Source organism: Ambystoma mexicanum, chromosome 5q (genome assembly GCF_040938575.1).
Source record: "Ambystoma mexicanum isolate Mex_15411 chromosome 5q, UKY_AmexF1_1, whole genome shotgun sequence".
Taxonomy (NCBI): Eukaryota; Metazoa; Chordata; class Amphibia; order Caudata; family Ambystomatidae; genus Ambystoma; species Ambystoma mexicanum.
Window position 1 is genome coordinate 567,117,347 of NC_090933.1, and position 25,845 is coordinate 567,143,191.

Here is a 25,845-nt window from a genome sequence, read left to right on the forward strand (position 1 = left end):
CCTGTGTGACTCTGGAACAGAAGCAAAAGTTGAAACAAGTTTTCTTGGATTTCCAAGATCTCTTTGCGGTAGACTCATATGACTGTGGTCGCACCGACATCCACACAACAACAATTCCCATGGACCCTGGCATGACTCCAGTGTTTGTGAAGCAATATCACTTGCCTCTCGCATCCATGGAGTCCCATACTGAAATAATTAAGAACCTTGAGTCCCGGGGAATAATCCGTCCAGTCCACAGCACCTTCAATAATCCGGTACTGGGAATATTGAAGCCAAACGGCCAGTGGAGGCTCTGCGCCGACCTTAGGGAGCTCAACAAACGGGTCCATACTTCCCGATGGCCTCTGCCCTACATTGACCAAGGGCTAGCCCAGATTCAGGGGTCACAGGTATTCACTGTGATTGACCTGACCAATGGATACTGGACTGTGCCTGTCAGTAGGGAGGACCAATTCAAACAGGCTTTTACCTTTGGGGGTCAGCAGTACACATGGACCCGGACTCCCTTTGGATACCTCAACTCCGGCAATGAATTCAACATTTTCCTGCATGAGGCCTTGCCCGACCTGGGTGCGAGGGGTAACCTGGCTTATGTAGATGATGTCCTCATCAAAAGTTCATCTGTGGAGGAACACATAGTGGAGATACGTTATGTTCTGACGCAGTTGAGGGCCGCCGGAGCAAAACTTTCCTTTCAGAAGGCACAGTGGTGTAGAACCCGTGTTAATTTCTTAGGGCATGAGATTACTCCTCAGGTTCTCTGTCCCCAAGAAAAGAAAGTGGAAGCACTTCAGAAACTGAAGGATCCCACAACTCTGCAGGAACTAAGGAACCTCCTTGGACTGACTAATTACAGCAGGAAGTTCATTGAAGGCTACACAGAGATCACTAGACCCCTGATTCATCTCTTGAAGGGGGGGTCAAGTGGGAATGGGGTCCAGAACAATCCGAGGCAGTAAGACAACTCAAGAGAAGCATCTCACAAGCGCCTTGCCTAGCTTACCCTGTCAGAAACCAGGAGTTCTTCCTGGAGACAGGGTTCTCGAATACGTGCTTGATGGCAGTATTATACCAAAAGCATGACAAGGTCAATAAAGTAATCTCCTATGCGAGCAAAACTTTATCCTCTGTGGAGGAAAAATTCAGCGATTGTGGTAAGGCACTCCTGGCAACTGTGTGGGCATTGAAGAATTACCGCCCGTTTATCCAGGGGGAACACATCATAGTGGAGACTCCATACCAGCCTCTGCAATATCTCCAAAGTGACAGAATCCGGGCCGGAAATGTGAGTAATTCCCGAATTACTTCCTGGATTATGTCAATGCAAGGCTTTCCTGTGGAGGTCGGATATGGCCAAAACAAGAAGAGTCCCCTCGCGCAAAGTCTGGCTGACTTGCATGATTGTGCTAGAGAAAACTGTCTCGAGGAGGAAAGTCTAAAAATCAAGGACCACATGGAGGCATACCTTAATTCCCCACACAAAGTCTTTGAAGAAGACAAGTGTGAGGGAATGCCCACTGTCTATGTGGATGGATGCTCTTACCATGTTGACAACAACGGGGAGAAAGAACTGGTGGCCGGCGTACGGAATGCATGGGTGAAGAAGTTTCCAGAACCCTCCGCTGGATACAAAATTGGTCCCCAAAGTAGTCAGGTGTCAGAGTTGATGGCTGTGCATCAGGCCATCCTCACTGCTGTCCAACATCAACTCCACGAACTGGTCATAATCACAGATTCGGATTATGTACGGAACGGGTTTGTGGAGCACCTGGTTAATTGGAAAACCAGAGGCATGTTATGTGCTAATAACAAACCCCGTGAAACATGGGAAGTTAATCCAAAATATTGATGATCTGGTCACATCGAATGGGATGACCATCTACTGGAAAAAGATCAAGGGTCATTCCAAAGTAGAGGGACCAGACAAAACTGGAAATGACTTAGCTGATCAGCTGGCCAAAACTGGGGCCATCCAAGGGGATCTAATAGAAATAGAGTCCCTGTTGGGGGATATCCAGGTCACTGCTATCACTAGGCCCCAGACAAATGTTCACAATGATCTTTCAACTGCACAATGGAGTAAGGAGACCCCTGATGCTGATTTGATTAAAGCTCAGAAGGGGGACCCAATAATTGGTAGGTTTTATGAACACATTGAGGACCCTGAGAACTTTCCCCTGACGGATACCGATTACATTGGGAAAGAGGACCTAAGAGTGTTGATGAAATGTCCAAAAAGGTTCCGAATCCAAGACAGTTTGAGGGTAAAGAAATCCCAAGCTGGCCATGATCAGTGGGTGGTTCCTACCTCATTCCGAAGCCTGATGTTAAGTCACGCCCATGATGCGGCCACCGCCGGTCATAGGGGGTTTCATACAACACTTGAAATCTTAAGAGAGATTGCATACTGGCCACATATGGGCCAGGACCTCAACCAATACTTGAAGGGGTGTCTGGTGTGTGCACAATTTCAGCCATCATCCCTCACACACCATGCTCCTGTCCAAAAGAGGGGGATGAAACTGCCATGGTCAGATTTGCAAATCGACTTCGTAGGCCCTGTAATTCGCTCGTCTAGAGGAAACAAGTACATGTTGACCGTTACATGCTTGTTTACCAAGTGGGTGGAATGTCTCCCGGCCCCAAATTGCAAGGCAGAAACAGCAGCTGCCCTGATGATTAACCACATCTTTTCCCGTTTTGGTCTACCTCAAAGGATTGAGTCAGACAGAGGTAGTCACTTCACCAGCGAGGTAATGACAAAGATGTGGGAGATACTGGTGGTCAAAAGGAAGCTACATATTGCTTACCGGCCAGCCTTTTCTGGAGCAGTAGAGAGATACAACCGAACCATTGTGAGCATATTAAAAAAGTTTGTGGCAGAATCTGGGCCATGTTGGGATATCCAATTACCTCTGGTCCTAATGGCCATCAGATCTACCCCTTCATCTGCAACTAAAATGTCACCATTTGAGTTGATGACCGGACGCAAGATGGTGCTTCCCCAGCATTTGCTCTACAGGACCCAAGAGCAGACACTGATAAATGCCTCCACAACCCATGATTATGTGGAAAATTTAAGGAAACACCTTCAGCATGCTTTTGCCTATGCTCAGCGGAATCTAGAAAGATCAGCTGATAGCATGAAGACCCACTACGACCTGAAAACCACCAGAAAAGTATACAAGGTGGGGGACCGGGTCTATCTGTACAATTTCCAAAGGAACCAGGCCAAACAGCGAAAATGTTTGCCTACGTGCAACGGACCGTTTGAAATTATAGACAAAATCTCCCCTGTAGCCTATTAGATCCGCATCCCCAAAGGTAGTCTGGTGGAAGGGGAAGACAAGTGGGTACATATAAATCAGCTAAAGTGTTGCCATCCCAGGCATACTCTGCAGCAACTGGAGGAATCCTCTGGAATCCCAGAGGAGACCGCTCCAGATTAATCCAGTTCCAACCTAAATTATCCCATGTAAATAGTCTCTAAAATATTATGATTCTTGTAAAAATATTTCCTGTTATATCTTGTTTTTAAAACAAGACTGAAAAATGTAACCGGGTGTATAAAATGTATGTGTTCGCCACACCATTAATAGTGGTGGAGAAATGTCTACGAATAGGTATTGCCGCTTTTGCTTTATCATCCTAGGAGAGATGAAACCACAGAGACTGACCCAGGAGAACGACCCGGAGACCGGGATCAAAGATCCAAGGGGCCCGGAGTACCGCCCAATATTCCCATCAGGACCGGCGAGGAGAACCGATCGATCCAACCGGATGGAGGAAAAGATGCTGAACTGTGCCATCTACGGAATTGGAAGAAGATGAGGCGAACATCCCAGATCTTGCGAGTTCCATCAGTGAAAGTTCAGAATGGCCATCGCAAGAGGAGGGGCTTGTGGCATGTTTTTACCCATGCATCCAAGCCCTACCATAAAACTGTGCATTACTGGCATTGAAAACATCATGATGGCCAGAACTCCCCAGAGAGTGCACAGGGAAAACATGAAGAATAGGCTGCCACCCATTTTTGCCTATGTTGTGAGCACAGGAGGGCACTGCCTAAAACCACCATTGGGCTACACACAGTAGCCTGAAACCATTGGGAATGGCAATGCTGATTGCCAAAAGCAACCCAGAACTGTGGGGAATTCATTTTCTTAATGTAAAAAATGGATGCAATACTGGTGCTCACCACTATCAGAAAGCCGGCGTTTTAAAACCACCAGACTTTTGTGTAAAACTGAACAAATGAACCCAAACCAGGCCAAGGAAAGACTTGCTAAGAGGTGGATACAATGTAAAACTATATTCTGAAATGACTTGAAGGAAGTAATTATTTAATGCATATATAAAAATAGCTGGGGATGTCAGCAGCTTAAGTGAATTTGGGTTTAAAGCCACTAAAATCGAAATGTTTAGAATAAATGAGTGACCTACTTGTGAGTGTCACATAGGTTGCAATTGTTTAAATGTCATAGTTTTGAACTTAGAATCAGCATTCTAGCTGCATGTGCAAAAATTGTAAGTTGGATTTGAATGTAGAAAACTGGGAACTAAAGTGACATTTAGCTGAATTCTGCCTGACAACTACCCCCGACAGGAGTTGAACTGGCTCAACAACTCTTCCCAGGCCTGGCTGCATCCTGCTGCCCCCACCAAAAGGAGGTGACACCTCTCAGATTGAATTAGGGGAGTGGTACCTGCAGACTGCAGGAAGTTGAACAAAGCCCTGTCCTGGACTCAGGCAAATGATATATTGGGGGGGTCATAAAATGGCTTCCTCTTGGGAGAAACTGGGAGGGGCAGTGCCTGTGAGAGCCAGATGAGCTTGGGGGAAGTGGATAAACCAGAAATTCCACCGTGTGCTTTGGAAAACCACACCCCTTTGGGGGCCAGAGCATGATTTTAAAAAGATGGATAATTCACAGTGCGGACTTGTCAAAATTATATAAATAACATCATCATTTTTGTGATTTTTATGTGCACATTTTAAGAGGTGTTAGGACCCTGTGGTATTTTCTTGGGGATAGTAGCGGAAAAAAAGGTTGTTACTCCAAATGTATGCATGTTAAAAATCTGACACTTTGTCATCTGAAACACATATCCCTGGTGCACATTTGTGTAAAATCTGGAAAGGTTTAGAGGTCGTTATCTGGATGAAAAGGGGAGAATTATGTCATAAGTGGACACGACATGGTACAAAGACAGGGATTGTATGGGTTGGTGCTACAGAAAATATGTTAACTGGACCTATAATATTAGAAAAATGGTACATAGATAAATATGTATTTGGGTCAGAAATCGATTTGTGTGCAATTTGATAAGGGGAGGTTCCTCTGACCATAAAACCTACAGCATCACTCTGACACTCCATTTCTTTCCCCCAATCAAGGGAGAGAGGAAAGCTTGGCCAATGATAAGTGAGAGGGGCAGGCTTAGCTAGGCCCAGGCACACACCCATTTTCAAAACACATAAAAAGAGCCACTGGAACCCAGGTAGGGACATTCACTTTCCACTTTCTTGCGGGACGCTTTGCCGGGAGACTTCAGACTTCACATCCAGAGATCCAGACTTCAAATCCATCAATAATCCAAGAGGCTGCACGCATCAAATTACTGCGCCACAACAAATTTTGAGAGAATTTGAGTTGTTGCCAAAAATTACAAGATTTATTTATTAATAGCCCCTTATTTGATGACACGTGTTTCGGCACGATCCATGTGCCTTCCTCAGATCAGGGCAATATCTATTTGATGCCGCAAAATTATATAATTAAGGATATGCAAAAAGTCATGACATGACAATACAGCAAAAAACCCCATTGGGGTGAAACAAAAAACAAAAATGAAAATAAAAATATTAATATTGTGAAATCATAGGTTTTACACCATTAACAAAAACACAAAACGACACAAATGGAACATTCATTATATGATAATATATATCATATCCCGTAATATTACGTGACAGTCATATATGATTCCAAAACAGCAGATCAATTAAAGTCAGAACATACCATTCGGTCGTCGAGGTTTCATACGAAGAGGGTGGAAATGGGGGTGGTAGATAATTGAAATTATGGGGAGGAGAAGAGGATGGGAGAGAGAAAAGAGAGAAAAGACATCCCGATTAGACAGTATACATTACATTATTTCCACCCTCTTCGTATGAAACCTCGACGACCGAATGGTATGTTCTGACTTTAATTGATCTGCTGTTTTGGAATCTTATATGACTGTCACGTAATGTTACGGGATATGATCTATATTATCATATAATGAATGTTCCATTTGTGTCGTTTTGTGTTTTTGTTAATGGTGTAAAACCTATGATTTCACAATATTAATATTTTTATTTTCATTTTTGGTTTTTTGTTTCACCCCAATGGGGTTTTTTGCTGTATTGTCATGTCATGACTTTTTGCATATCCTTAATTATATAATTTTGCGGCATCAAATAGATATTGCCCTGATCTGAGGAAGGCACATGGATCGTGCCGAAACACGTGTCATCAAATAAGGGGCTATTAATAAATAAATCTTGTAATTTTTGGCAACAACTCAAATTCTCTCAAAATTTGTTGTGGCGCAGTAATTTGATGCGTGCAGCCTCTTGGATTATTGTCACAATCGGAGTGGGGGAACTCAGTGTCTCCGGTTTTCCTGCACGCACCATTGCGACACCACCTGAATGGTGATTAGAACTTCAGTCGCGGAGGTCCAAGAGTGATTTGTTTCAAAAAGTTCCCTGTATTTTCAAATCCATCAATCTCCAGAGACCAGAAATGAACTCCAGAATTTGTAGCAGAGAGGCCTGAATCCACAAGCTGAATCCTCTTCAGCAGGCCTCAAAACCAACCAAACTATTCAACAGCGAGCTGTTTGAATTCTTTGCCAAGAACTTTTGCAAGAACCTGTAGCAGTATCCAGAAAGCAGTGCTGTATCCGGAACCAGAGAGAACCAGAGACCAGATCGCTGTGAAGAACTGCTAGCAGAAGTCCAGCCAATCCTGACCCGATCGGTGACGAAGTCGCATTCCTGTCCAAAAATCTAGTGTGAGTACCCAGCTAGCACTGTGCCAAAACCAATCTCTTAGTTTAAAATAATTGAATCCAACTACTTGAGCCTATTAGAACTGCCTCCTAAAATCGTGTCATTCTGTCATTTTTAAAACTGAAAACTGTCATCTTTCATTCTGAGCTTTAAAATTTCAAATCCGAAAAACTACCTTTACTAAATCGGCCGTATCTCTGGAACTGTTTGTGGTTACTAGGAGCGAGTTTTAACTGTCATCTTAAAGCTAAGATTGTAGGCTTTCCAGCGAGCCTAGAACCGACTTCCTACTCCTTATAGTGCCTCCATAAATGCGCTTGACGCACGCGACTAAATTTGCTGCGATTTGACATTTTGCTAAATTTCAGCCACGTGTAAAAATATTTGTCCTTGCTTTCCTTGCTGAAATTCGTGTGCAACCTGACAATCATTCATAGAGCATTGCTAAAGTGATCCCGAATTAATTTAAGTATTTCTCACTCACCCTGAACGCCCTATAGGGAATTAAAAGCCTTTTTAGCATATTTTTCACTTAATTGCAACCACATCAAAGTATCTTGCCTGTGTTTAAAACTCCTACCTGTTTTCCTCTAAGCTTGCTAGGGGGGAACTGAATTATATTTGATTGCATTCCTGAGAACTGTGTGTTTTCCTTCCATCTCTTTACCTTGCATAAAAGCGGGGGGGGGGGTGAATTGTCAAAGAAAAGTGATTACATTGTCTTTTGTTGAAGTCATATCAAGTTTATTTTCTGTACTGCATTTCATTCATCATTGCATTGTCTTTGAAGCCATAAAAGCATTCTCAGCTACTTTATCCTCTCTATATCAACTTCCAAGCCATTAAAAAGAGTGTACCTCTATAACATTATCCATTGTTGATCAACATCATATTCTTAAGTGTGCCATCCAATATTACTTTATTATAAAAGTGTGATATATATATCTATTGTTTAATTTGCAAAACAAACCTACTTCTTGGCTCAGTGGGGTCAGGGGGATTCTAAGAAGGGTTGTCATCCAGAGTAAACGAACTGGACATAAAAAATAGATCAATAAGGGTTTCCCTCAGCATCCCAGACTAGGCATTGACTTAGCTGTAGTGTTGAATTGAAGTTGCTTACAATCTGCACTGTCTACATCTTGAAAAGAGAGTCCAAGATTGGGTTCTGCTGAAAGAGACGAGATATATTATACATATATAGTAATATTATACGTATATAGGTTTACAAGTGGAGGAACCTGAGGTTTTTTGAAGTGGAGATGTGGTTCTAGACTAAGGATTCATAACGCAGGCTGCCAGGAAGACTGGCAAATGCATAAAACCATATTCCAGCACAAGTGACCAAATTGGTAAACAATGCATAATGTATTGGGCATTTTGTTATAAGGTAAATGCAAAGGCACAGCGGGAGACTAAGTAGAAGCTTTTATATTGCAATGCATTGTTAAGTATTTCCCTGAAGCTCTGTATCCTGATTGACTGCTAGGAGTCCATCGATCCATACCAGGTGTGTATTACCTTTATTTATGCAGAGCTTGCTAGACCAGCTTTGAACAACAACAATCTTTATTATTAAGCAATTTGAGATACAGAATACAATGTATTTCATATACAATAAAATACATCTCATATACAACCTTACCAACAGATTAAAACATTGTGAACGAAAAGATTAAAAAATAATTACAAATCATTAAAAAAGTTCTAAAAATTATAAAATGCATGAATAGAAAACCTGATCGTCTCTCTCAGCCCTCAAGTTCCTGTGCTTCCTCGGCAGCCAAACCCTTTTTATATATTGCGATATGACAAACATTGCCATTTTACTATTGCGATATGACAAACATTGCCATTTTGCTATAGCCAGAAAGTAGAATGAATATCTGATATGTTTTACTCACCGCCCATTCCTCTATGTCCTCCTCTCCTTCTCCCCCCCCTCTCTCTCTCTCTCCAGGTTTGTCTTTTTGGAGTTCCTCCTCCTTCTCCACTTCATGTCTCCTTAGCTCTCTCTTCTCCACTTCCTCTCATTCCTCTCTCAAACAATTTTTCCTCCACCTCTTCTTCTGTTTCTAGCCATCACTCTGCTGCAACCTCTCTCTCTTCTCACCTCTCTCAGTGGTCACAAACTATTTACCAACTACCACGCCCCCCACTTGTTTGCCCTTCCTTTTATACCCTGTTTGTAGTTGTAATCAGACTCATGAACAGGAAACCCACAGAATCTGTGCAGTCATCTGAAGAGACTTTCTGATTGGCAGGGATCAGGGAAAACTTAAATGTCCCCATGTTTGACTGTGAGAAACAGAACTTGCCATGGCTCCACGTAGCATTGGAACATAAGGGTGGTCTGCCATCTTGAAGTCAGGCAGCTAGTCCTCCATGGCTGCCTAACATCAAGATGGTGCCATATGGCTTCCTATCTGAACATAAGGCTGACACATGGTACCCCCTCCAAACACGCATGCGCGCTTGTCTTTCACAAACCTCAGGTACCTGTTGGTATCATTAGGTTATTCACAAAGCTCTATGCCCAAATCTGTGCTTCCACCATTCCTCCTTTTGAACTGCTGGGGATATTTTAGGAATGCCTGGGGTTGCAGGTGGAATAACATACAAGGGTATGTATGGACTGAGACCCTAGGATTTCCCCTGTATACCACAGCTGGGGCCAGCATCACGCAGCAGGCAACCACCCTTAGCTCGTGGAATCTAGCTAACCCCATCTTCTTAACATTGACTTTGTCACACCATCCATATATAGCACATTACAAAGTCATTTCATTATTTTCTACTCAAGGTAGCACTACTTGAAAACCATGGCCATTTTCTAATCTCTTTCTATGGTTGGATAATTGTACCTCCCTGAGAATCTAAGTCCTCTATTGATGTTACTGAAAGTAGGTGGTACTTGTCTTACTGATCTGCATCACTCACTCTACACTACAGCCTATATACCTTCCTCTATCTGCTATTGTTAGAATGTGTCATGCACCTATGCTAGAACACAAGTAGGCTCATCTCTTTGGTTTGGATGTGCACATTTGCTGTGCCACAGGCATCAAAGACCCTCAAGATGGCCCTGTCTGTGGTACATTCACTCTAGTGCGGGGCAATGCAGTGCTTCCCTGGATAGAAAGAGTTTTGGGGGCAGCCACCAATGCCAGGGAGTTTCAGTATTTTCATTTCAAATGTTCCATGGAGCCTTGAATGCTATTAATTTTCCGGAAGATCAGACACTGCCACTGACTCAGGTAGAAGCCCACAGCCATGCGGTGGCAATTACACAAGTTAAAGCTGCAAAGTTAAAATAAAACTGCAGACAGTTTACTTTGAAATTGCAATTCCAGCAACCAGTCTGTGTAATGGGAAGAAATGGAGACACGCACTGCTGCAGGCTGCGTAAAATTCACCAACCCTGTGGCATGTGTATGTGTTTATCAAATCATGCATCTTCCCCGACCCACGCAGCGTCCTGCATTTTGTGTGAATGGCAGTGTCGCACCGCCGCAGAAACAGCAGTCAGATCATCTATCAAGTGAGTTACTCGTGCTTCACTCACGCACGGTAACCACAATACTAGATAGATACACCCTCTGATTTCAATCAGAGACCCTAGAACTAGAAGTGTGTGTGTAGATATCCTCAGGTTGTGTGCATGTACACAGCTCAGTCTTTGGCCCTTCGGCTGCCCTTTTCTGCTGCAGATATCACGCCTCTCACCTCCCAGTCCAAGTAATTTTTCGTAGTGTGAGTGTCAGTGTGCATTTATTATTTGGCACACATATGTGGCCAATTACTCCAGGGTAATGCACTGAGAGTTTGTGTATTCGCTTTCCAGGGGAATGAGTGAGTGATCTTGTACATTGCACGCAATGAGTTCATTTGCATCTTGTCACTAAGTGGAGTTGCTGCCATGAAAGAACTGGATGGGAGGAGAGTGGACTGTGAACTCAAGTGTGAGCTTCTAACAACATGGCTTGTTGGGGTCTATGTTTTTGGTACAACGTCATTACAGACACCACATTCATCTGTTATTTGTCAAGGGTGGGTTAAATCTATTGGAGGTGGAGACTTCATACCGAAATAGCTCCCTCCACATGGCAATAGCCACTTTATCTACACAGACTTCAAGGGGACCCTTACTGGGATGCAACACACCACCCTGCACTCTTCCCTGCAGTGCGCCATGCGAGAGGGACTGCCCATGGTTGGGCTCCGATTGTACCGCCTCACCACCCCAACCACATACACATTGTGATTGATAGCAGGCGTACCAAGGCAATTCACTTCAGTCAGAATAGACAGGTTAGTAACATCATCATACATCGTTAAGCCCCTGTCTATAATCAATGGATTAGTGTGTTTGTTAAACAAGATGTCCGCGTTAGAGGTGGCTCCTCTTGAGGTTGTTACCAGTCCACTGGATGCCAGTGGTATGGATACATCCTTGAGGGGAATGAGCAGTTTTGCAGAACGGCTGCTATTATTAGCAGAACTGCTACTGCATTAAGTTCCAGCAATGTTTTGCCCAAGAACTGAGTGATTTCCCTAATCAAGCTGTTTCCCTCCACGGTGGTCCCGTAGGGCTGTGAATCCGCTTCTTGGCTTTGCGGTGATGTTGGGGGGGTCGGGGGGGGGGTTGGATGGAGTCTTCCAGTCTCAGCATGATTATTTAGTGCAGTTAATTTGCAAAATGTAAAATGATTGTTAAGGTGATTATGGCTTCACTCTAGGGACATCATCAGCAAAGTCCAAGTAGAACCGAGGATGAAACGGTACCTGCGCCTATGCTACTATCATCTTAACTTATTTCGGCTCCTGCCCCGACTCATCCTGCTCTGGACCAGTGCTTCGGCGCTTCAGCTTTAAAGCGTGCTTAATGTTAGATTAATGATCCCCCCTTCCTACACAGCATGCCATGATTACCTTGCACACAAACTCAGGGCGGCCTTGGCAAGGCCTACTTGAATAGCTGAATCGCCCCAGGCAGGTCCTCAGAGTTGGGGTGAAAACGCTCCACACTCCCTTTCAGCGCCAAACACCCTGCAGGCGCATAACACCCACATCCTTCCCGTAAGCCTCACCCTGTGGGCTCTACAAAGAGTTTTCAAAGGCAGGGGGCGTGGCCTGAGAGGGATCCGGTGCAGCAGGACACAGAAACAAGGCGGTTGTGGCAGGTGCTTAAAAGCCACACCCTTGTACAGAACTATAGTGCAAACATGTACCTTTTATGAGGTAGCCTGCAGGCACTGTGAGCTACAGCTTGCAGAGGCACAAAGCAGGTTCAACACAAGGTTCCTGCAGGTAGATGTACCTTTTTAATCTTCTGCATCTCTGTTCTAATTTGTAATACGTTTATGCCTCACTCTGTCTTATGGCATGTGACTGCTCAGAGCACACAATTATAAATCTGCAGCAACTTTCTATCACATTAGTTCCAGCACTGTGAGCAAAGACAAGCTCTGACAGGTGTGGTGTATATTGGTTTCTGGCCTGACTGTCTCAACCACTGTCAGGTGGAACGATGGCCAGGATTATGTTTCTTTGATACCCATGCTGAAAGAGCAACAACTTCCCTCAGGGCACAGGAGCATCCCACAGGAGGTCTCCTGGAAACTCTTACGTCAAAGGCAGCATTGACATGAGAGAGCCACTCTCACATGAGGGTGCTGACCTCTGGAGTCTCTTTGAAGTCATGCGGTGTGGGAAGGGGGCAGAGTTAGAGTAGCTAAATAGGTGAGGTGGGCTGAGAGAAGGGTCCCATCATCTTGGTTTCTGTAAAGGCTCTCTTCCTTTTCCTGTTACCTCCATTTCCTACAGAAAAGGTACTCTGAGTGGGATACCATAATGCAAAGGGATCTTGTTACAACAACCTGGACTGGGCCCAGGAAACTCTCGCAGCTTCCTGGTTCCTGTTTGTGAGCAGCATGGAGGAGTTGAGGAGGGCCTGTAAGGACGGACCGAAGCTGCAAGGAAAGGGTAATAAGGCTTTGTTTTGTAACATGATGTGTGTTTTGCATGTGTGAAGTGTGTGTCAGATGTATGTATCTGAATGGTGGGTGAATGAGAAGTGATGAGATGTGTGTTTTGAATGTTCTGGCTGGGTGGGTGTGTGTCTGTGTACAGAATTCAATGAGTGGATGGAAGAGAAGGTGTGAGTGACTGGTGGGTGAATGAGAGGTGATGTGTGTTTTTGAATGCTGTGGGTGGGTGTTTGTGTGACTGAGTATAGAATGCAATGAGTGGATGGGTGTGTGCCTGTGTAGAGAATGCAATGAGTGCATGTAAGAGAAAGTGTGAGTGAGTAACTAGTGGCTGAATGAGCATACATGTGCTAGTGTGTGTTTGAATGTTCTGGGTCTGGTTTGGTGTGTGGTGAATCCAGTGTGAGTGAATGCGAGAGAAGATGTATGGGTGAGTGACCAGTGGGTGAAATGTGATGAATGTGTGTGTAAGGCTCTGGGAGACTGGGGATCACCAGAGCATTTTTTGCCACATCCTTTATTGACTTTGCATGTTTTACTGATATTTTTGGGCAAAGGAAAGTTCATGTGTGCCATTCCCTGGCTAGACTGGCATTTTGGTGCAGTCAGTCTAGCCATTGCTTAATGTGGCATGACATTTATTACTCAGCATCTTTCAAAAAGCCAGCATGATAAGTAGCGTTACCTCGCTAGACTGATGTTTTGGTGTAGCAGCCTGTATATTCTTCACTGTAGCATGGCTTTTTATTAACTGAGCATCTATGAACAATCAAGCAAGATAAAAGACTGGCTTACATTGGAACCAGTTTGGAGAGTTTTCATATTGTGACATGTCACTTTTAATGGCCAAACCAATGGGAGTATGTACTTACATGGGTGTACTGGCATATATTGGCAGAGCCATTTTGGCCCAGTGCCAGTCATGATACTATAGAAAAACATCTTAAAGCGAACATAAGTATGGTCTTGTGCGAGGATACTAGCATATGATGGTGGAGCCAGCATGGAAATGTATGGGCACAGCCAGCATTAAAATGTTTTTTATACTGGCATATATTGCAGGGACCGGCATGATAATGCATTGGGATATGCCCTGTGCACTTTTGGTGACTTGCATCTATTGTACATTTTTCATGATTTACCCTACACGCTACAAAACCGATTGTTGGCCTTACAATAACATTGTTGGCCTTCTACCCATAATTTCCCAGAAAGCGTGTTGTGTAATGCTCCATTTTAACCCATTATTCAAAAAAATGTTCTGGGGAGGGAGAAGAATCCCACTGCCACCCCCCTCTAACTCCCTCTCTGCCCCCAAACCCATTTTTGTTAGCTCAGGCTCCCTCGCTATGCTCAGTCGCAATCATATACTTGTGCAAATATTTACACCATCCAAAAAACAACTCACCAGCGACCACTAGTGGCTGGCATATTTGTGGAACAGGCACTGCCCCTTCTCTCTACGTTATGTTAAAGTTTTAAGCTTTGATTAAAAAACAGATTTACTTCTGTCACTTGCAGTAGTGCATGCCTCTGCAGCAGCATAATCATCATTATGCACACTTGGTGGTCTGGACCGGCCCGGGTTGTGGCGTGCCCTGTGCTTTGTTAAGGAACTTGGGGGGGGCCCACAGCATGGCTCACAGAGGAGCTGCCACATGTTGTGCTACACCATTGAGCACCACTGGGTCTGAAAAAGGGGTAGTGTGCAGTGCACGCCTTCAAGTCTGCCAGTGAGTTCCCGGATGAGAAGCAACTCGTTGGTGTTTTCAATTTTAAATAACTGTGTGGTTCTATGGATTTATGTGTACAGCAATGATATTACATTAATTGGTGTTTTTTATATGTCCTTTGGCACCCAGTATTATGCTTAGATAATAAAAACTATGGGGATGGGGTCCTTGGGTATATTAAAAGAACCTTTCCCAGGTATTATACTCCAGCAAAGATAACATTATCACGTGCACACCCTTCTGTGCATGCAGACCAGTAAAATAGGGTTCTTCTATTGTAATGGTAGCTGACACATAGATACATTTACAACCAGGGATTTTGTTGATACTAAATCCTTGCCAATGATTTAATTTTCAGGCCTTGTTTGTGCAGGATTTTTCTCCTGGTTAAACAGCAGTGCACGCCTTCCCAGGTCAGTGCTTTCTTTCATTTGTTTAATACAGCAATGCCAGAGATAACACATATTTCTGTGTGCATTTCTCTATAGATGTTTCATACACTAGCTGTAGCCTGCGTTACAGATTTTGGTTACCCTGTTAAAAATACTGCATTATGTATGTTTTACATATCGAATCTGGAAAATTAAATTCCCCAAATGTTTAATCGTGGACAAATCATGCCTCCCTCTGTGCATCGGTTCTTATATCTGGCTGAAATGAGAGCACCTGAACACACTAGTGCTAGATGCATTAAAAAATCTGAAGGTCGTTTGCCATCACTTCCTGTGCTGTCACTTGGGGGTGGGTCAAATCACATCACTTCCTGTGATTTCATCAGGGTGTCAAGGGTCGTGTGATGTCACTTCTGCTACCCCTGGATTTTTGGTTAAATGACGTCACTGGTAGTCCTTTCAGGTTCTGCTCTCCCAACCTAGTGAGGTTTTTTGCAGAGTAGCATGTCGTGGCACTCAGCAAGAGTGGGTAGGGAGCGCAGATTTCCTCTGCCTTGGAGTGCACGTTCTTAACCTCAATGGCTGACGACTTTGGAAAGTCACCTTTCCCAAAATAGGTCCAAATGAATTGTTTCTTAAGTCCACAATGGTCGAAAAGTGAATCAAAGAATGAGTGGGAGAGCCTCTCTTTTACAGGCAAAGGTCCACAGGGGGTTGGATAAAAGCAAGCCTGCTTTAAGGGACCCACTCCCTGTTGTGACATGTTCTTTCCCTTTTTGTACCAAAATTCAACAATGTGATTTGTGCTAAAGGAAGTAGAAGGGACAGGAGGAACATTTTGTGAAAGAGAGACATATGATGGTGGCATCCTTCCAAAACTGCAGGGATACCCCTTTCTGCACCCACCCTGCCCTCTTCCCAAACCCATAGTCTCAAAGGCCCTTTGGCATGTTGCACGATGGTGTGAGGCTAGTCCTTTTGTGCATACCCTTTGATTCTTGTTTCCCAAGACAACTCATGCTGAGGGACCATCTTGCTGGAAAGAGGTGTTACCTGACCTCAAACATGATCAAAGGAGAGACAGCCCCCACCAGCTAAGATTCTGCTGGGTGCAGGGAGCTTAACTTGGGGGAATGCAGGGGGATATACATAACCTGTGCATGGCTGGCCTGACAGTTTGACACATGCATGATACAGATCAGATGTTGCTTTAATAATTATATGAAATACCAGCAACCATACCACACACTCAGGTACGGATTATGTTTAAAGATTAAACTGCCACCAGGATCGTAATTCATTATACCTCTGTCATTTTGGAACAGAAGGCTTCCCCTTTGGGGGTGAGACTGAGCCAGAAATACATATGGCCTTTCCCCTTTCTGTAATGGCTTGTCAGGTGATAAATGATGGTCTGGAGGGTCACCCAGAGCAACTGCCAGAGTTTTAAGATTAATTCTAAACCTTCCAGCCATCACCTATTTTCTTTGTTTTGGAACAGAGGTACATATTTTTAATTCAGCCTCTGTGCTGACATGACTTTGCTCTCACCCCTGCAGTCACTTCTGAACCTACTCTGTGTCAGAGGAGAACAGGCACTGCAGATCAGTATACTGATACAGCAAAGCACAGGTTTTTGGCATGGCGTTTGATGAAAAGGGAGTCTGGTTATCAGAACACCCTTTCTAAGAAAGAATTGCCTGCATCATGTTATCATTAATATAGACCAAAACGAACATGGCTTCCACACCATTGCCTGATGGTAATCCTTCAGTAACCCCCTGTGACTTTTTCTCTTATACGGAGAGCCACAACCCCTCATTCTTTGGATCTATGTTATATTGTTACAAGGACAAGAATTATTCACTGGACCTCTGTTGGAAGTACTGGCTGAATTAAAGTCCTCTGCCATAGTGGTGATGACAGAAGGCACCCAAGGCACCCAAGGCATAGGCACGCTCTGTTCCCTAACAATCCCCAGGTAACAGTGGGGTTGACATCTGCTGGACCAAAGCCTCAATGCCGGCTGCACTGGACCAAGGACGCTTTTCACTTGAGGTGATGGATCCCCTGTAAGTGACAGCCATCCCTGGAGTGAGAGTGCAGAACAGAAGGACTCACCTTATTCTGGATCCGTTCTACCCTCTGGTCTGACCCAATGTGCAGGACACACCTTAGATGCTCTCATCTCTCCATGACATCCCTATCTCTAACCCTATCACTACTCCTCTCTCCTGGTCTGACCCTTTTCTTCTCTCTTCTCACTTGAAGCTTCCTGTTACCTGGCAATGGCCCACCGAGTACTGCCATCCTCCTTTACGGTCATCCGACCCATGAAGAGAGTGTTAGTGGCAGCCTTTGCCTCCACCTACTCTCTTCCGCCCACTCCTGTGGCTGACTCCCATCATGATACAGCCCTTTCCAACTTTTACCTTTCCATCTCGAACACTCTTGACATCCTTGCCCCTGTCATGAGGATCCACCTGGTGCATGGTGTGCCTCTAATGATTTCTACCTTAATGCCAGTAAAATGGAGATCCTTCTGATTGGGACCCCTGCCCACGCTTTTCCCCTTTCACGCTGGCCAGGTTACCTTGGTCCTATGCCCTCACCCTCTAGTGAAGCAAAAAACCTCGGGGTCATCTTCGACTCCACTCTCTCCTTCTTTCACACTTCGTGGACATCTCCAAAAAGTCCCATTTCCAACTGCAACTCCTCAGAGGTATTCTAACTTTTCTCCCAGAAGCTCACTGTCTCCAGAGCACTGGTTCTCTCTAGGCTTGACTATTGCAACAGCCTCTTTCTCAGTCTACCTAACTGTACCTTCTGCCCTCTGCAACTCATCCAAAACAGGAAGGCAAGACTTATCTTTGGCCTCAAGCCAAGGGACTGATCTCTCCGGCTCTGAAATCCCTCCACTTGCTCCCCGTGGCTGCAAAGGTCAGGTTCAAGACACTCTGCATCATCCACAAGGCTTTCTGTGGCTGGGCCCATACTCTCTCCAATGCTCTCTTCCTAAGTACCTTCCATCCAGAGCCCTCCGCTCGTCTACTTCCAATTCTCTGCAGGCTAGTCGCTTGTCCAAGCAGATACTGGGTGGTAGATCTCTTTCCTCTGCAAGTGCCTCCCTCTGGAATGGGCCTCTGCCCATCTCTGACTTGAGCAGGACCGCCTTAAGTTCCGGAAGCTCCACAAGACCTTCCTTTACTCCTCTTCCTTCTCTCTGCCTCTAACCCTGCTAACCTTTCCCCTCCTCCTTTTCTCTCTGCCTTCCCTCTGCTATCATTCCCTTCCTCTTGCTCAGTTACATTGACTGACAGCCAGGTGCTCCTCTGAGTCATACAGGACACCTGCCCCCCCACCCCTGTCCAGTCCCTGGCACTTGCCTTCGGGCCCTGCTGAATTGCCACCTGGCCTTCCTTGCACTTCCGGGACTTGTTCCCCTTGGAGGCCCTCCCTTCCTTGCACTTAACCCAGGGGACTGTTGCACTGGGGACACTTCTCCCCCTTACTCTCCCCTGCACTTCTTGTCTGTGCACTTGCACAATTTAAATGAAACTAGGCTTAGCAAGATTGTTTGTCTTGTTCTCCCCTGTTTTCCCCTCCCTGCTGTTTGCGCCTTGAAACACTAGTGTATAGGCGCATTACAAATAACCTATCATCAATCAGCAGCCAGCAACTCAGAATTTCAGAAGCAGCTAGAATCCTAGTTCACTGCCTTGAGACATTAGAGATAGACCCTAGCAACCTAAGGCAGATTACCAACAGTCAAGTCCTCTTGAAACTTCTGGACAAGTTTGCAACCTCACAGCTGCAAGCCATCACTGAACTTAAAAACAATCTTCTCAGGCGACAATTAGGCTTCCGCCCTTCCTTCAGTACGGAGAGACCGCTCTCGTGGATCTCCAATCCCATCTTCTAAAAAAGCATGATAAAGGGAAATCTGGGATGTTGATACTATTGGATCTGTCCGCGGCTTTCAACCTCGTCGACCACAAGCATCTCCTACTGTATCTGCTGAATCCAAAGATGCAGCAGACTGGGTACAGTCTTTTCTGGCTAACTGTGAGATGAACGTTCTATGGGGTTCAGCCTCCTCCCCTGTGTCTCCCATTGTTTTTGGTGTTCCTCAGGTCGCCTCCATCTCACCCATACTTGTCATCCTTTATCTGCAATCCTTTTGTTCCTTTTTGGAGAAGCTGGGAGTATTTTTTACCAAGTATGCTGATGATAATTAGCTGTTCATCGAGCTGAGTGGGGACCACAGTCAAGATTCCATTGCCCTTAACAACATCTACGACACCATTGAGGGCTGGATGTCCGAGAATTGGCTGTGTATTAATGGCAGCAAAACTGAGCTCCTTATTGTCGGCTCTCCTCAGACTCTCTCTAAACTTGGCCCCTCTTATGACAACTTTCTTTTCCAAGATAAAAAAATTGCATCCCACAAGAAAGTAAAAATCTTAGGGGTTTAATTAGAGGCTTCCCTTAATTCAGATGCCCAAGTACACCACCTTTGCCGGAACTGCAATTACTATCTAATGCTTCTCCAGTGCATTCACCCCTATCTTTGCAAAAGGAATTCTGTGATTAAAGCTCTAGCCATTATTTTTACCAGATTGGACTTTTGTAACGTCCTGTTATGTGGGGCTTCCAAGTCCAACATCCAGGCCTGTCAAGTTATTCAGAATGACGTGGTCCGCGTGGTCTTGAATGTTCCTAGAAGATTCCATATTTCCAAACTCATGAGGGATCTTCATTGACTCCCCGTGCAGGAGCGCATCTATTTCAAAATAGGCACCCTGGTGCACCACTGCCTTTATGGCAAATCACCAGAATATCTTAAAGACTTGGTGCCACCTTATCAACCTACAAGAAATATACGATCCTCCACCCTTATCCAGTTGCAGGGACCTAAATTCACACAATCCAGGGGTCTTGGAAGAGCTTTCCCTGTCATTTCGACGTCCTTCGGGAACGCTTTGCCACCCACTATTGGATTCATGCCAAACCTGAAGCTTTTCAGGAAAACCTTGAAAACACATCTCTTCTGGTAATTTCCTGGACATGTATTTATATGCCACCCTGTGACATTTGACTCTCTCTTCGGATATGACCATTCTCCCATCCTTTTGTTGTCCTTTCATGTTCTTGTTGCACCCCGATGCCTGCAGCTGCCAGTGCGTTATAAACATATAAATAAATAAATACATTTGAGCTGGATCAACTGTGCTTGACATGTTCGAGCCACCACAGGACCAGCTGTTCTGCTTTTGGCACTCTACACAACTTCAAACTGTGGGCTGCATTACAAGCAATGCAGATGTCCACTCAACCCATTCACATGGACTTTCTCAAGCTACCCGACCACAGGCTTGACCTTCGTGGGAGCAACTGATCTGAGTGCCGACTCGACCTGCTGGAAGACATCAAACTCTCCATAGCAAAATCTGCTTCGACCAGGCAGAAGCCCTCATTTGTGCTGCCAACTCATTGGCTGCCTGAACCATTGGAAGATTGTCTTGCTGTCACAAATGCTGACTCGACCCTTTGGAGCCTGCACTATTGGACTGACACCATGCTGATCCCCAGTGGGATTGCATTTACTTGAACTGTCTTGACAGTCTCCAACACAGCCAAAGTGCCCAAGAAGCCCATCTCCATGCTGTTGAACCCCAACAACAAGAATAAATGTTCTGGTAATGGGTAATGCAGGCGGCAAGGTCAATGAGAAAAACAAGACAAAGGGCCTCATTACACGGTAGGCGGTGAGCCATGGCGCTTTTAGCGCCATGGCTCATGCCGGTAAAATACTGGCACCGCCTTGGCGGAAAGGGGATTTATCGCCCCATTCCAAGGTTAGAGGGGCGGTAAATCCCCCTTCCGCCATTGCCCTTCCCCATTCCCATTTCTGTCCCATAGGGCTCTATGGGAATGGGGAAGGCGCTAATTACGGCACCGCAATTTTGCGGTGCCGTAATTAGCTCCGAGGTCCGTTAGCGGGTTGGATTTTAACGCCTGCAAAACGCAGGCGTTAAATCCCCCAACCCGCAAAGGGACCTCGTAGTAAGGCGGTAAGGATTTACTGGTACCGGTATTTTACCGGTACCGGTAAATCCCTACCGCCATCCGTGTAATGAGGCCCAAAGTTATTATTTTGGAAGGCATTAGGCCACATTTATTTACAAAATGCAACAGAAGAGAACAGAAGAGAATGCATGTCCTCTAAACATATTCAACATCCATAAGCCATTCACAACCTACCGTTCTGCGAGGATACTCCATTAACTCTCTCCTTTGACTGGCCCCCACACCTCCCAAATGTGCCGCTGGTGTACCTTGCTGGCAGAAACCCTGTCACCCTGGTCCACTTTTTACACCAAAGTTATTTTTAAGCCCCCTTCTCTACCTTTTTCTTCCAAGAAATAACATTGACTAGTGACATTGTTGCTAATTGATTGCCTGAACACCCCCAGAGTTGCCTTTCACAAAAGTCTGCATTCCATTCTGGTCAGTAGAATGTGCTTTTACCACTAGGAACTCAGGACTATCCAAAACCCATCTGTTCATCGAGCTGCAAACAGAAGTGAGCGGAGCCTTGAGCGGAGGGTTGAGCAGTCTGCTGCAGTCTGTCTACGCTGTCGTTTGTGGGAGGCCCACTTATACCATTTACACTCAGCACACACCGCGGAGCAGTGAGCGGAGCCTTGAGCGGAGGGTTGAGCAGTCTGCTGCAGTCCGCGGCAGACTCCCGGCTGTCGGCGAGCCTGTCCCTATGGAGCCCGTTGTTGAAATTACAAATTCAACCCCAGAACTTTCCTATCAGACGACTTCAGCTGGGTCAGCTTTGGAAACACGGAGACTTAGGAGTAACCGTAGGGGTCCAGAACTCCCTGTACAGAAGTCTTTAATCAGAAAAGCAAAGGAGACAAGGACTGGTACCAACCCGCCCTCCATTATAACCATTTCACCAAACAGAGTTACAGAAACGGCAAAATCGCACTTTGATTTCGAAAATCCTTTTGACATTACTCGGCATTACTTAATCGACTGAAGGCTTGCAGGGCCGTCGACAGGATGTCTCTTCTGCCAGCACAGCCAGCCTGGGGCCAGTGATCACGATGGTGCTGGCACAAATCCACGTACCAAGGAGTCCTAGTGCGGACTCGCAGAGACAGAAAAACGAAGGCCTGCAGTCCGAAACCGAAGAAATGGGTAATAATACATCATTGGGGAAGCCCCTATCCCCACTGTCGGACCGACATAAAAACAGTGAAACAAACGTTCAAAATGCGCCAATATCCATGGAGGCACCTCATACTAGTTCAAAAAAATCTTCTGCTCCCTTACCAAGACAATTACCTGCTGAAAAAGACTCAAGCAACATTAGAGGAGCGGATTCCCCTCCACCACAAAACATTAAAACATTTAAAATCCAAAAGTCAAAAAGACAAGTTTCTCTTGACAAAACCGACAAAGCCGCAAAAACATCGCGTCAAAAATCCTTGAAAGAATCCAGTTCGAGTTTACAGAATATACAACTCTCAAAACTTAAAAAAAAATCCTTAACAAAAAAAAACCTTCCACATCCGCTTCTATCAGTTGCACTTAAAGACTTTTTTAAAAGTCAATGTAAAAGAAAACTGGACCAAGTACACGAACTTTCGGACGCCGAAATTCTCGAAGCTATCCAAGATCTTCCCCCAGTGTCCAAAGTAAGGAAAGTGATAGAAACAACAAAACAAAAGTCATTTGGTTTATCTACAAGTGACAAACTTTTATTGGAAAAAAAGACGGACCTCAAAGGAGTTTCAAGAGCTACGGACGCTCAAAATTCGTCCATAGTAATTCTTCCTGGAGAGATCAAGGAACATGGTACACCAACAAAAACGATTCCAGAAGGACTGCCTAAAACAAAACCAATACAATCAGAATTGCAAATACAAATACCCAGTAGTACTAAAGTCATTACAGACCAAGCTCAGAACGGTTCTGCACAACCCCGAGCCGTGGAGAGCTTATCAAAAGAAACATCACCTTTAAGAGCAATCTCGGTATTGTTGCCACCTGCCGTACAACACCGATCTCCTGATCATTTACCAGTTGGCCGACAGGAAGCCGATAAATCTTTGCCACAACCAATAAACTTGGAAAGAGCAGTCCAGACAGACGAAAGCTTTGCATTATTAATGCCATCATCGCCGCCTAGATCAAGAGATCGGTCGCCACCTAAAAATAGGAGGCTTAGCGAAATACCTATGTCTGGTATTAAAGAAGCTACTCCGAAAAAACCTGACCTTACAACTATCATGTCTGCAATAACAATAGCATTAGCACCTTTTGGAAAACTGTATGAGAACATTAGTGATTCCTTAAAAGATCACATTACAGTTACAGCAATGATGCACACTAAATTGATCTTTGTTGAAGGCTTTATAACTGCCCTGGACCAAAGGAATAAGATACACAGTGATACCTGGGACTTAAAATTAGCTTCGCTAGACGAACAGATCAATTTTCTAAAATCTACTACTAGAGCTAAAAAAATCTTGATCGATAAAGAAACACAGACAACGTTACCACCTATACCCATTGAACTTGCGCCGGTGTTTGCAAGATCAATTGACAAGCACCTCCGCATATCAAATAAAGCACCCAAACCTGCTTCGCCCAGTGAGGGGCCCCAAAAAGTGGTGCCGGTGGGGAAACATCATCCTGTGTTGAAGCTCGCCTTGGGTGCTCAACAAGATAATTCCCAGTTGAAAACTGTGTCTGCTCTCGATTTAGTGTTAGCACCAAAAAAATCGCCAAAAAATAATCAAAAAACGCTCGACGGAAACCAGGCTACATTACATCGGAGCGAAAGCAATGTCAACATAGAACTAGATTCTATGCCTTCGCCCAGGACCTGTGAGGAATTTCTGTCTCGAAGCCCTCTGATAGATCTAACGCAACACTGGGATATTATAGAAAACACAGAACTACAAGCAGAATGTGTATCTAATTCAAAGCTCGAAATATCTAACATACCTCCTGGATCGAAGAACGACAAACCTATGGTGACAGCAACTAATCTCAATTCGGAGAGAAGGGCCACAATTACAACAATACTGCCCCTACATTCTCCCAATTTACATCAAAAGGAGATCCCAAAACATGCGGCAACCTTTTCTGAGCAAAGACATGTCAAACAACGCAAACTGTCAACCATAAAACTGAAAGAGACGCCCTCAAGTTCTCATGCTTTCATAACAACATCTGTCCGTCTATTCAAAATAGAACAAAAAATTATGGACGATCATTACATGATTCTGAATAGAAGAACAGTACTTAAGATCTTAAAACAAGTTGGCTCTCTTGGGTCCTTAAAATCAGACGACTTTATCTTAATTGAGCCGTACCATAGGTCTAAGCAAGCAAAAGCATATCTCCACATTAAGTCTTCGGCAATTCGCGAAATTTCAGAAGACGTCTATGCAGAACTAGACCAGTCTGGCTTTATACTCACTGAGATCCCGGTCCAGAACACAGGTAACAAGACTGAAGAAAACTCCAAGACCTCACCTAGTAAAAAATACAGATTCAAATCTCGTACGGAGGAGTTATACGGCTCATCGGGACAGAGAAAAACCTTACCTCGTTGGAGTGAATCCAATTACAACCCTACTAGATCTACTAGGGACTGCCCTAGTACCTGGGTCAAACCAAGATATGACAAAGTGGAAAACGGAAGAACACGAACAAGAAGAGAGCCTAGAAGCCACAATGACTACGGGAGATTTCAAACCCGTAGATTTTCCCCAAGAGTACAACACCAAGATCGTCGACCTTGTCCACTCCAAGAAACTGAAAACAGGAAAATCTCATCACACTCTTCGACAACCAACTTGGACAGCGTCCCAAAAAAAGGTCGCTGGTCTTGGTTACGAGATGTCTTAACACCAGGACAAAAAAAATAGCAGCAAATAGGGGGCCTAACTCCATCTTGTCAGCCCCCCCATCTGAGTCAAAAGAATCTCCAAAATTCATTTTTGTCCATAGCATCATGGAATACCAGAGGCCATATGCATTTAACTGAATACGACAGCTACAACTTAGGAATACACGACATTGTCTGTCTCCAGGAAACCTGGCTATTGGACAAACCGGCTCTGGATGGTTATAATATTGAGATCTCTCCGGCCTACAAAGGCCCTCTAGTCCGTCCATCATCGGGCCTACTTACAGCCGTCCACATAGGCTCAGGGATACATATCACTAAGAAAATAGAAGCATCCTATGGACTGCTGGCAATCCTGGCTACATGGCCGGAGGAATTTTCACCAAAAGGTAAAATTTCCTCAGAACAGCTTGCTGTCATCAACATATATTGGAACCCTCAAAAAACATCACCAGAAACTTTTTGTGATGCTGCCTCTAACATCATTGACGAAATTAGAATCAAACATCAAATTTCGAACATTGTTATCTGTGGGGATTTTAACGCAAATTGTGTGGCTTCAAATGTGCCAAAAACAAATGCACTACCAAGTACTCTGGCCGAGAGAAGGGGTAAAACATGGCTCACATTAATGAACTCTAGAAATTTCCATAACGCTGCTAATGTAATGAAGAACCAAAATTTGATCCCTACATGGGAACGTGACAATTCATCAGCTACCCTTGAT